The following is a 14,308-nucleotide window of genomic DNA, read 5'->3' as shown; positions in this document are numbered from 1 at the left end:
AGATGCAGTGGGGAAGGCAGTCGCCTCACGCAAATGAGTTTTCCTCTTGTGATGCGGTTTTGGTGTACAACCCAAAGGAAACATTCATATATGAAGAACAATAAATATATATATTACACACACTTAGACATATATACACATACATATACGTACATATATGTGTAATATATAACTTTCGTATATATATATGTCTATTATATTTCATATACATAAATTTCATGTATATATAATTTTCACACATATATATAATTGCATATATATATATATGAAATTAAAAGGCATTTTGGTGAGTGACTGGCCCTGCCTAGTTCCCGTGCTGTGGATTTCTAACTTCCTGGGAAGACGGCTTAGGATCCTCCGTGTTATTTAACTTGGCAGCTAGTTAAACTCCGCGGTGGAGCCTGCCCAAAGGTATTAGCGTTAAGTGCTGAGAGCTGGAGTTAAGCCGGCAGGGAAAAGGAAGGACTGGAAGGGGCAAAGGGGCGAGAGGAACTGATTTCAGATTCGTTCAAACTTCTGGAAATTTGCCGGGCCCTGTAGGTCAGCATTGGCTGGTCCGTTGGATAAGAACCTGAAATGCTATGATCACTTCTGAAGCAAAACTTCCCATTTTCTTGTTTGGTGGGTGGTATGGTTTGGTTTGACTTTGATAGGCACTTCCCAGGAGTATGGGCTAAAGTTCTTTCCAGCCTGGGTTTCTGGAGGTCTGCACTGTTTGGCTGAATCCCATCTTCTCCACTCCTGGGTCAAGATTTGGGTCTGAGTGCTCCACTCCAGTTAGTTTGTAGATGGACTTTGGTAAAGACAAAATGGCAACTGCAAAGATGCTGAGTAGAGCTCCTTCATGAATGAATCAGCCTCTTGCTGCTTCCATTGCTCCCTCACACAGACCCTCTCTCTTTGGGCATTGAGCTAGGGTATCAATCAGTAGGTGATTGCTTATTACTGAGGGTCCATTACATACCAGACACGGGACTGAGCTAATACTCACTCTACGCAATTCTCACTTCTTGTGAAGTATATAATCATATGCTCATTACACAGATTTGGAAAATTGAGGCTCTTGGAAGCTAGATAACATGTCCAAGGTCCCATAACTGGGAAGAGTCTGTTTTCAGACCCGGTACTCCTAACCACAATATTAAAAACCTAGAGCTAAACAACTAGCCTGAACTGCTGGCAGAATGTGATTGAACAACTGGTTGGCATTATTCTACTAAAGTTGAATATTGGCATTCATTAGAACCCAGCAATTCCACTCCCAAATATATACTCAACAGCAGTGTGTACCTATATTCACCCAAAGATGTGGACTAGAATGTTCATAGCAGTGCTATTAGTAATAGTCCTAAATTGGAAATTGAATAACCATCAAATGTGGAACTCATAAATAAATAATGGTTTGTTCACAAAATGAAATACTATATACATCAATAAAAATCAACAAACCACTGCTACACTAAATAGTATCAATGAGTATCATAAGCAATACTGAACAAAAACAGATCCAAAAGGTTACATATTGCATGATTCCGTTTTTAAAAGTTCAAAAATAGGCAAAATTGGGGAACATAATGGGGAGTTCTGAGGTGCTAGTAAGGGTTTATTTCCTGGTAGGGGTTCTAATTTGTGGATACCCATCAAGCTATGTACACTTATTTGAATATTTTTCTATGTATTTCTTATGCTTTTATATATCTGTTAAATACACTTATTTGGTCACATGTTTATATATCTATTATAGTATCTTTATATCTGTTAAATAAGTGAATAATCAGCATGAAGTTGTCTGATTTGCCTCCCTTCCCCAGATTCCCAAAGAGACAATGCTCACCTGCCTCTTGAATAATGCTCCTTGAATTTCTTCCTCTAGACCAGACAACACCATCAGTTAACTGGCCTCTCATATAGACTTTTAATAACAAGCTGCATCCAAACTCCTCACACAGTTGTCTTTGGAGCCTGGACCATTGATCCAACTTCCCAGGGAACCTGCAATGGACTCAAGAATGCTTGGCTTAATGAGGGGATTTCATTTCAACCATTTTTCTCACCCAAGACCTCAGAGAAAGGAAGGCAGCTTTGCCCTTGGACCTGTACTCTTCGCCCAGGGCACCAGGTGAAGAATGTCAGGCCAGGAACTGCCTCAAACTTTCCAGAGTCACAAACTGGCAAGCTGCCTTGAGGGGTTGAGGGTCTGGTTGAAGGCAGGAGGGTGGGGTACAGCATGATGATGGTAGGAACTGGCATTAATAGAAAGCCTTGGCAAGTCTTTAGAGCTCAACTCCCTGGGTCTTGGCCCTAAACAAGACCAGGGGGAAAAAGACAGAATCTTGGCTCTCTGGCAAGTGACCCAGTTAGCAGGACTAGCAGTTTTGCTCTGGGAGAGGATGGTGAAGTTTATTTTAGCAGGAAAAAGCCTTGGGATACAGAAATCAAACTAAATACTTGACAATCCCTTTGTGCAAATCCCCGGTGAATCCTGTGAGCAGCACTTGTTGCAAATCTGATCTCAGCATTTTAAGGAAGATACCAAGAACCTACAACTAAAGCAATTAAGGTAGGAGTGAGGAGGTAAGAACTGGTGCTCTAATTTAGATAGGCTAAAAATAATCTCTAGTCCTGAAAGAGCGAGAGGAGATAAGACCCAGGTGATATGATTAATTTATTAGTTAGCCAGCACACCTATATCTTCAGATTTTCTATATGGAGCACCATCTAGATCCCTGGCATATTGTGCTTACCCACATAGATGCCATCCCTGCCCTGATAGAGCTTACATTCCTTCATTCAACCAGTGGGCATATGTAAATACCTTCTGTAAGCCAGGGTTTGTGCCCAGAAATGGAGAATGGCTAATGGGTATGGCTAGGTTGGTCCAAGATTCTCAAAGAGGGCAGTCAGAGGGAAAAAGTAAAAAACAAAAGCATACCCAAAGAACTCTCTGACAAGGAAGTTAGAAAATTTAAGAAACTCCCCATTCCAACAGAGGTGGCAGGCTGAACTAATAAAGAACAGGTTTTGGAAGGCATTTCTATGACGGGTGGGTAAACTCCTCTTTTGGCTGCTCGCTGCCTGGAGGTTTTTCTAGACATAGGATTCTGGTCTGGGTGGACTTGGGTCTCCGTGGAGCATGCTGTTATGGCACAATATGGCGATCCTTTCTGGGTTTTGTAGGGCTGAGTATCTTTGTGGCACTGTGGGTTCTAGAATCAGATTAAGTTAGAAGCCTGGCTAATCAGTCAGCAGTGTGTTCACAGGCAGGCTAGTTGCCCAGCTTTGGCAAAAGATGGCCATCTACTTGGGTACAGGGTTGTGAGAACTAAATGAGAAAATGCATCAAGCTCAAACACCCAGGACTGGCCACAGGAAAGCACTCCTCTAGTGTTTGCTATTGTTATTACAATAGCTATTGGTATCCATAACCACTATCTTTCAGCCTGACTGGGGGAGGAAAAAGGGCAAAAAAAGTACTTTCTCTTTTTTTCTCAAGGTTTAATTTTTTTTTTTTTTTTTTTTTTTTTTTTATGATAGTCACACAGAAAGAGAGAGAGACACAGGCAGAAGCAGGCTCCATGCACCGGGAGCCCGACGTGGGATTCGATCCCGGGTCTCCAGGATCGCGCCCTGGGCCAAAGGCAGGCGCTAAACCGCTGCGCCACCCAGGGATCCCCCTCAAGGTTTAATTTTTTTTTTTTTTTTAAGGTTTAATTTTTAAGTAGTCTCTACACACAAGGTGGGGCTTGAACTCAACCCCAAGATTAAGAGTTGCATGTTATACTAACTGAGCCAAAATTACTTTCTTGTTTTTGTACATCAAAACATTGTTTTTTTGTTTTTTGTTTTTTTCTGGAGAAAGACAGATGCATTAGTGTATATTCTTTTTATGCATTGACAGGGTTGACATCATATGATATGTACTGTTTTATAATCAGCTTTGCCATTTAATTATAGCATGACTATTTCCCCATGTTTTACATATGCTACTAAGACATATTTTAATGTCTCTGTAGTACTCCACTAAATGGCTTTAACGTGAGTTAAATAGTCCCTTGTCATTGGATATTAAGTTGTCCATATTTTTTTGCAATAGTTCCCATCAGGAACATTCCCATACATAAATTTTGTGCATAGCTAATTCCCATAGGACAAATTCCCAAAGCAGAATTACTATAGCAAATGATATGCATATTTTTAAAGCCTTAAATATCAACTGACAAATTGCCTTTCAGAAGTAGGTACATTGCCTCTTTCCCAGAACCTTCACTAACACTGGGCATTATCACTGAAAAAAATCCTTACAAATTTGATAGGTCCCAAATGGTCTCTCATTGCTTTTTTTATCCATATGTTCTTGCCCAGGATACACTCAGGTACCAAGTTATGGTGGTACAGACCTGGATGATGGTAGAGATGAAGAAATATGGGAAATGATATCTCAAAGAGAGAACCTTTCAAAGAAAGGGTAGACCAGTGTCATGTATCTTGTGGCATCCAAATGGTTCCAGATTGCTTTAGGTTTTGAACATTTCCTTGAGAAGCCTCCTTACTTCTCTGCTCTTCAGAAAGCAAGCTGCTGGCCCCTCTATGTTTTCTAGATAGACCCTCTGTCCCTTCCTGGGTGAGCTCGCCCCTTATTTTCTGCATGTAGGTGCTGACCTGTAGCCAGAGGCATAGCCTCCCCATGAGTGGAGGCCTCAGGCTTGAGGCCAAAGTGGTCTGCAATTCTCACAAAAGTCACCGAAAGAATTGTGCCCTGGCCTTGGACAGATGTTTGTAAATGCAAGCTCACTGGCCAGGAGGAGGATACTCCTGAGAACAGATGGACTGGTGCATATCTCTCACCATGCCTAGAAAAAGAATAAAAAACTCCAGAGGAAGAAAGTTCTAGAAAATGAGAAGAGTGGTCCAGCCCATATCACACAAATAGGAGAGAAGGCACACAGTGGAGGATTATTTAGTCACAAGAGCTGGATTTTCATGTCAAATTTGAGCTTCTCCCTAACCAGTGAACTGCATGCTTTCTGTTACCTTTGTGATTTCTGTTGAATCTTTCCTCCTAAATAAAAAACAACCGAACCTTAATATGAGGGGTTTTCAGTGGGTGCCCAGAACAATATAATGAACCCACATACCTAACGCCAATAAAATCAATCCAAGGCCAATCCTGATTCCTCTATATCCCTATCTACTCTCCTCCTATTACTCTAAAGCAAGTCCTAGGCATAATAATTTGTCATCTGTAAATAAGTTAACTACCATCACCTAAAATATTAACAGTAATTTCCTAACATCATCAAATACCTGGTGTTCAGATTTCCAGTTTTCTTAAAAATGTCATAATTTTAAGTAGTTTTTTGTTTAAATTATAATTCAAACAAGGTCCATACATTATGATTATCAAAGCTTTTAAGTCTCTTTTAATTTATAGATTTCTCTCTCTCTTTTTCCCTCCCATTGCAATTTACTTCCTGAAAAAGAAATTAGGTTTTTGGTTTTTTTTTTTGCCCTGTAGTTTTCATAACCTGAGTTTTGCTGACAGCATTGGTGTTGGCAATTTAAAAAACTCACTTCTTAAGATGCTGTCCTTCATTTGCCACTCCTTCTTGAGAGTAAATTTTTGCTGTTTAAACCCCCTGGCCTGTGAACTCCTGGTGGGCAGGGGCCTCTCTTGCTCAGCTTTGGTCTCTGCCTTGCAGCTACCAGGGGACAGCAAGCACACTTGGTTTGTTGGATGAATCAAATGACTAGAAGAATTATGCTCTCTTTTCTTTATGGCTCTGCCATGTACACCCTTGAACTCAGCTTGCAGCATTGCACTTTGTACTATGTGTATTTCTTTCCCACATGTAGTTAGTGTCTAAGGACAGGATAAGTTGGTTTACAAATACAGTTGGTTTGTTGGTTTACAAATACAGACTTTCTCCCTACTGTCCTGTAATGATGCTCAGCACACATCAAGATTCTTAGTTACTGACTACTTAAGAGGCAGACTGACTTTTCATCCTCTATGGTTCTGGAATGAATGCTGGTACTTTTAGTCTCCTTACTAATGTTTTTAAAAATGTCTAGTTTTTAACTAAAGGAAGGCTTCCCAGACTTTTCCTTGGGTATTGGGAAGATATTTATTTTAATTCCAGAATAAAGATTTCCTTTAGATCTCATTCTCTCTCCCACCCACACCTCCATAGGTTCCTTGGGGGTGGGAGTGGAGGTGGTACAAATTTATGTACGGGAGAAACTTAACATTCTATAAATAAGAGCTTCCTTGGGGAATGAAAGAAGAGCCATAGCAAGTAGATCTCTATCCCTCTTGTTAAATTAAATTGGAGCATATGCTTATTTAACATAGTTCAGTGTGGGAAGTATTATCTTTTGATTTATGTTTACAGATTAGATTAACTTTTCACGTAAAGAACATAAAGGAATAAATAAACTAATATTGATTGCCTAGGGGGTTATTAGTAGTTCTGACTTCTGTGTTTCCTGACTCATTGACTTTTTGGATACAATAGTAATAATTGTGACCACTTACTGAGTTGCAACAACACAATATAGTACACCTTCTATAATATAGTGGAAATCAAGTCTCCCTTTGGCCAAATCTAGACTTTTTCCCCAGGGGAAACCATGGTTACTGATTTCTTACTATGTGCCAGGCATTGTGAGCCTAGCAGTTATTAGCAATTGCTATTATTGTATCACCAGTGTGAGCCTATAAAGTAGTGAGACTGGTTATCTCCATCTTCAGATGAAGTAAACCAGGCTTGGTGGGTATCAATGATTAATCTAAGGCCACATGATCATTTGAGTAGCAGAACCCAAACTCCTGGCTAGCCACAATGGGACCCCAGATTTCTTGCCCTTAGCTATGATCTCATTTTATGTAGAAACACAAAGATATGACATATTAATATCCTCAAGCAGGAAACTATAGACCGCCATTTGTTGAATTATTTGGGCCAGTTTGGTGGCTTGACTTTCTTTCAAGAAATTAAAAGTATACAGCTTACATGGCTTGTATGAACAAGGGTAGGATATGGATTCCGTTTTAGAGGTAAGAGAATTAAGAAGAAAGACAATGGGGGTTGTCTGGCTGGCTCAATTGGTAGAGCATATGACTGTTGATCTCAGAGTGGTGAATTTCAGCTTCACCCTGGAGGTAGAGTTTACTTTAAAAAAATAAATAAGACCTTAATTTCTATAAAAAATGTAAAGGAAAAAGAAAAAGAGAGACAATGGGTAAAGCAAGGAATGGGATGGGGGGAGTGAAAGATGAAGAGCTCTCACAGAAGTTCTCAACCTTTCTGTGTATGGGGTGATGGTGGCAAACATGTGCTATAGACCCCTTTGACAGACTGGTTAGCTTGTGAACCTCATCTGAGAATAATGCTTTCAAATACATAAGATAAAAATATGTATAATTTTAAAGGAGACTGTTCATACTGATATACAGTTATCAAAATCTTTTTTAAAAAGTGATATATATGCTTTTTCTTAATGCATTAAATAAAATCATCAGTAGATCTAATAACTAAGGAAAATTAGAAGTACTGATTAGCATAAATGATATTTTGAGATATTGCAATGACTATAACGTGATATGAATACTTCTAAGATTTCTGTTGGTAAAAAAAGTCACAGATACTGCAGATGCTACTGTGGTCACTACCTCCTTTCCCACTCTGCACATTCAAGTTCACAGACCTTCTGAGTTCTAGACAAACACTCCAGGTTAAGATTCTCTCCCTGGTAAGAGGACCTGAACAGAAGAAAGAGGGTAACACTTAACCTTTCATACTGTGCTTGCCACTAGAACTATACTTTAATCCAAATTCTTCTTGTCTAGATGCTGCTCTAGACACTTTAAAATGTAAATTTATTTTTAAAAATTCCTTTAAAATATTTTTAGGGGTTCCTAGGTCACCAACTGGCTCAGTTGCTTAAGTGTTCAGTTCTTGATTTTGGCTCAGGTGATGATCTCAGGGTTGTGAGCTCAAGCCCCCCCGCTGAGATCTGTGCTTAAGATTCTCTCTCTCAGGCAGCCCAGGTGGCTCAGCAGTTTAGCGCTGCCTTCAGCCCAGGGTGTGATCCTGGAGACCCGGGATCGAGTCCTGTGTCGGGCTCCCTGTGTGGAGCCTGCTTCTCCCTCTGCCTGTGTCTCTGCCTCTCTCTCTCTCTCATGAATAAATAAATAAAATATTTAAAAAAAAAAGATTCTCTCTCTCCCTCTCCCTCAGCCCCTCCTCCCCATCTCTAAAATACATACATACATACATACATACATACATACATATTTTAATTTGAGAGGTACCTGGCTGGCTCAGTAGGAGAACATGTGACTCTTGATCTCAGACCATGAGTTTGAACCCCATGTTGGGCATAGAGATGACTTGTAAAAAAATAGAGTATTTTTAATTTGAAAAAAAGCAATAAATCCACATGGTTAAAATAATCAAACAACATAAAACACTATGTGCTGAAAAATTTGTCTCCTGCCCTTCCAAAGTCAGCTATCCCCTTCCCCAGAGGTAACCACTATTCCCAGGTTCTTCTGAAGCCCTCTCCTCTCATATCGATCAGCATTCTTGGTCACCAATAACAGAAACTGATGGCAGAAGAGGAGTTTATGAATTGCTCAGAGAGGGTTGTGAAGGCAGGCTCAGTGAGGAACCAAGGGACAAGTGAGTGAAGCACAGCCAGAAGAGGCACAGGGACAGCTCTGTGTGGGTTGCAGCTCTGTGGGAGCTCTGTGACCCTGTCATCAGTGCCCTGGACTGTCCTGCAGCCAGAGTAGGAGTCTGCTAATGCTGCTGTGCCTTCAGGTCCCCCTTAAGAGTCAGAGTTCTGAGCTAGAGCATCATTAGCCATATACTAGGAGTCAGGGGCACACAGAGGGAGCATTCTTTCCCCTTCAACTTCCACGGATTTTTGGATTTGGAGTCTGGGAGGCCAAAATGACAAATGTCCATTTAATCTCTTGAAAATACATGTATACATAAATACACATACATATGGATAGATTTGCTTCTTACTTTTAAATTCTTTAAAAAAAATAAATTCTTTTGTTTTTTTAAGATATATTTATTTATTTGAGAGAAAGAAAGAGTGAGCAGGGGGCAGAGGGTCAGGGATAAAAGGAGAGGGAGAGAGAGACTCTTAAGCAGACTCTGTGCTGAGCGTGGAGTGAGGTGCAAGGCTTGATCTCATGACCCGGAGATCAGAACCTGAGCCAAAACCAAGAGTTGGAAGCTTGACGACTGTACCCAGATACCCTAGCTTTTTTTTTTTTTTTTTTTAAGATTTTATTTATTTATTCATGAGAGACACACAGAAAGTGAGAGAGGTAGAGACACAGGCAGAGGGAGAAGCAGGCCCCATGCAGGGAGCCTGACATGGGACTCGATCCTGGGCTGAAGGCAGTGCTAAACCACTGAGCCACCCGGCCTGCCTGATACCCTAGCTTTTAAATTCTTTTAAATACTGGTCTGCCCATGGTGGGTTTTTGTTTGTTTGTTTGTTGTTTTGTTTTGTTTTGTTTTAGACCAAACTATATATCTTGGACATTCTGCAGTATCAGCACATATAAACGTACTTTATTTTACCTATAAATACAGAGAACAGAGAACAAAGTGTTGGTTGCCAGAGGGGCGGGTGTGGGGGACGGGCAAAATGGGTGAAATGGAGTGGGAGATAACAGGCTTCCAGTTATGAAGTTAGGAAGTCACAGGGATAAAAGGTACAGCATAGGGAATATAGCCAGTGGTAGTGTAACAGCCTTGTATGATGACAGATGGTAGCTACACTGTGGCGAGCACAGCATAAGGTACAGAGAAGTTGAATCACTATGTTGTACACCTGAAACCAATGTAACATTGTGTGTCAACTACATTCAAGTAAAAAAAAAAATTATAAACCTATACAATGATGGTGATGATTATATGAAAAGCAAACAAACCCTACTTTCTTCTTTTTCCTGGTTCCATTGTATTCCATCGTAAGTAAAGGCAAGAATTTATTTCATCGCTCCTGAGAGGCTTCCAAGTCTAGTCTGGTATGGCAGTGTTTTTGGCATGAAAAATGCGGTTTCTGTCTTGCTGTCCTCAGGCCAACACTGACTACAGTCTCTGCCCTGGGGTGCAGAAGGCTGATCTTGTAGCCTGGGGTGCCGGTGTCCTGCCCACTCCTCCTAGTCCTTACCACTTCATCCCATCCAGGCATGATTGCCCACCGCCTTTCTTGCCTTTTTTTACCTGAGGGCTTTCTGGGATGACCAGGGTTTTCTTTGTCCTCCTGGCCTGCACTTGAATCCTTGTCTTTGGGTTTCTCTAGGGAAACCCAAATTAAAGAAGCGATGATGAAGAAGGGGCGACATGGAGAGAAATTCATTTACTCATCAATTAATTCCTTCAATGATTATTTACTGAGGTCCACAGTCAGGGGAAAGCAGAGAATGCAAATAAATATAGACAAGGGGGACAGAGTCTTCCTTTCCAAGGCACAGAAGCAAATGCTAAAAAAAGGTGGTAGTAAGTGTACCTTGTGTGATGCACTGCTGTCCAACCCACAGATGGTCGGAAGTTGGTCCGTCGGGGAGCGGTGCACCAGGAACAGTGAGTCTCAGAGCCCTGCTTCTAAAGAAGGTATGACCCAGCCATCCATACCTGTGGGGTGGGTTCAGAGCCTGAGACATGTGGCAAGCCCTGAAGAGCTTAAGAAATTACCAATGAAACCTTAGCTAACTTTTACTGAGCACTTAGCATGCATGTTGTTTTCTCGTTCTCTACATGTATTAACACATTTAATCTGAATGAATACCCAATGAGCTTATACCAGTAGGCAATGCTTAGGGGATCCTTCTGGTTATTTCAATTGGACAGTTAAGAAAATTGAGGCCTTGGGCAATTAAGTAATTTGCCCAAGGTCATACAGCTAGTGATTACCACCAGTGTCTGAAATCTGGAACAAGTTCGGCCTGACTCTACTCTAGAACCTGTGTTTTTTTGTTTTTGTTTTTTTAACTTGACTGCATTTTATTATTTCCTTGCTCTTGAGGTTATTTACATCTATTGCATCAGATCTGCAGCACATCGTTTGGAAAGCCCAATGGGCTGCTTGTTCCTCCTTCCCCCTGACTGTAGGCGTTGTTACACAGAGCCCCATGCCAGTGTCTTCTCCTGGAAGGCCCCTTCACTCTGACACTGAATGGTCTGCCCATAAGAACCTTCCTGCTGATGGGGGGAAAAGGGTCCCCTCAGAGTGTACAGTGCAGGGCACACTGGGCAGCATGGTCCACCTTCTCCAGGTGTGAGAGGTGGGAGGTGCCAGGCTTAGCCATCCTAGATGGATACCTTCAATGTGGAAGGGACCAGAGCTCTTCAATGTGGAAGGGACCAGAGCTCTGTGCTCTTCAGTTCTACCTTCCACCTGTGCTCTTCAGTTCCACCTTCTATTCTGTCCTGCTATCTCTGTGGTTCCAGCTTTTACCTTTAACACTTAACTAGGGGGACGCGTGAGTGGCTCAGTGGTTGAGTGCCTGCCTTCAGCCCAGGGCGAGATCCTGGAATCCCGGGTTGAGTCCCACATCGGGCTCCCTGCATGGAGCCTGTTTCTCTCTCTGCCTATGTCTCTGCCCCACCCCCCGCCCCTGTGTGTGTCTCTCATGAATAAATAAAAAAAATCTTTAAAAAAAAAAAAAACAACACTTAACTAGGGTCATTGAGCCCCCATCCTTTGTAATAACAGAATCTTGGTACTTCCCCATCTCAGGATTACCTTTCTTTTAGATACAGTGGAGAAATGGGTACTTCTTATAGATACACTCCTGAGTCAGTCCCTGGTTCTGCCCCTGCCCTCAGTTTACTGTGTGGAAGGCTCTTTTCTGGGACAGGTACCCCCATATCCTTGCATTCTCCATGAGAAAATTACCCCAAGACTGTGTGCATAGCAGCCTCATCACAGAGGAAGATGGTTGCGTGAGAGAGTAGGTACGATGTGAGTTTGTTTATCTACAGTGGAAGGATGAAATCCAATTTCAGAGATGTTAAAAGTGAAAAAAAATTTCATCTGAGAATCAATGAAATATGATATCAGAATTGCAGACTAAGAGTTGAGCAAGAAATGCACCAGAGACGGTTTTACTTGCTGTCAATGCAGAAAGAAACCCATTCCCTTGATTTGGAAAATCACTAGTCTATAATCTGCCCAGAATCATTTTATCATAACCATTCTCTGAGTTTTGGAGAGAGAGAGTTCTCCTCGTCCTGCCAAAAATCATTTCAAGGGAGTTCAGCTTTCGATATCACAAAAGTAGAGATTGTCGCTTCATTCAAGTGGCCTCTGCAAAGTTCAACTTTCCAAATACATTGTGATGTCAATGCTCTCCATATGCTCTGGAATTTGGAGTCAATAATCATGTTTTTTTTTTTTTTTTTTTTGCAGGGTACTTTGTGCTCAAAATGAAAGTAATAGCACCGGGGAATACTGTGCAGGAATTTGTTGTGCTCATAGCTCTGCGCAGGGAGGTGGGGGAGGGAGTGGGGTAAGAGTTCAGCCGTCCTGTTTATTATAACGTAGTGACAGTAGAATTTGAACCTCGTCATGGCTTCCACGTAAACTGTCGTCTTTGCATCAAATGCCACCCATATATTTGTCTTCTCATCTTGCCTCTGATTTCCTTTTAAGTACATCCCCCAATTTCCAACACTTTCTCTGAAATTTGTACCTATCTTCAATTACGTTTCCTGCTTGGATATTTCAGCAAAGCCTTGTTTATTCTTCGCAATTGTATTCACTACCCAGGAAACAAGCCAACTCGTTTCTGATGGACAGAGGGAAATATGCCAACTTAACCATGTTTACAATTGCTTTGTGCCATTGCACCAGCAATTCTTAGGAAAGAAAAAATTGATTTGTGTACTTTGGGCTGATTGTTTCCTTTGCATTCCTGTTATTTTGCGGTTGGTATATTAATTGTGATCACTTGATCCCTCTGTTAGCTGGTGGCTGGGATTAATTTGTTGTGCAGTGTTTTTCTCTGACCTTAGGCGTGCCGTCCTCAGGGTAGAGGGCTCGCTGGCAGATTGCGCCATCACGGCCCTTTCCTTGTGTTTTGCTTACTTACAGCAAATGCAGATTTACAACTTTAGATGAAATGCATGGTTTTATAAGAAGGAAAACAGATGATAATTTTAGTATTTAGATGTAGAAGCAAAACAACCTTGAATAAAAGATGAATACTGATTTTTAAAAATTTGTTTACCAAGAATTGCACAATCGTGCATAATTTGATTTCACTTCAGATTGGTTAATCGTGTACTGATATAAACGGGCCACAAAGAACAGGCTTATTTGGATTTTAAAATTTAAAGAAATTGAATGTATTAACATTTGTGCAGAAACAATAATGATACAATTCTCGGTGGTTGATTTCCTTAAAATCCCTACAGAAACCCAAATTTTTGACACCATGACTTCATGCCTGTGCTAGAAGTTCGGGTCATGGTAGTGGTGAGGTAGATGGCTTTCCCAAAACCATTGAGATTCTTTGCCTTATTAATTCTTTCTTTATAGAGAGAGTATGTTGCAATCTATTTAGTTTATGCTTTCTTGGTCATGATCATACTCAGGTGTTCAATTCAGCCAACATTTACTAAATGCCTGGTATCTGAGGTACCAGACTGGCACACACAAATGGATGCAGTCCCTGACTTCAGGAAGTTGGCAGTCTAGCGGAGAGACAGACACATAAACAGATAATTATAATACAGTTCAGTTCGACTGGGATTAGATTTGGGGTGTTTCAGAAATTCTTCAGTCACTTTTTTCGAACAGTCTCTTGGGTCACTTCCACAGATGGCTCATTTCCTCCATTATGTTTTGTCCATCCTCATTTTACCCTGGATTTTCATCTTACTGAAGTTTGCCCTTGATTCTTCCTTGACCAGGCAACCTCTTTAAATACAGCACAACCATTAAAAATAATACAGAAAATCTATATGTGCAGATATAAAAATGATCCTACATTGATAAATGAAAAATGTGATTTGCCTTAGTATGCTCAGGATGACTCTCACTTGTGAAAATATATTTTAAAAATATATAAATATATAAAATATATAAATATATCCAATTGGATATTGGATATGATTTGAACATATTTGGAAGAATATATGCCCATCTGTTAGCAATGGCTACTTTGGGGAAATGGGTTGGGGAAGGAAGAGGCTTCAACTTTTTGTTTCATAGAATTCTACTTTATTTGATTTTTTTTAACTTAAAAAACTTCTTTCAATATTTTGAAAAAAAA

Source organism: Canis aureus, chromosome 19 (genome assembly GCF_053574225.1).
Source record: "Canis aureus isolate CA01 chromosome 19, VMU_Caureus_v.1.0, whole genome shotgun sequence".
In the NCBI taxonomy this organism is placed as follows: Eukaryota; Metazoa; Chordata; class Mammalia; order Carnivora; family Canidae; genus Canis; species Canis aureus.
This window is presented reverse-complemented; position numbering follows the sequence as displayed.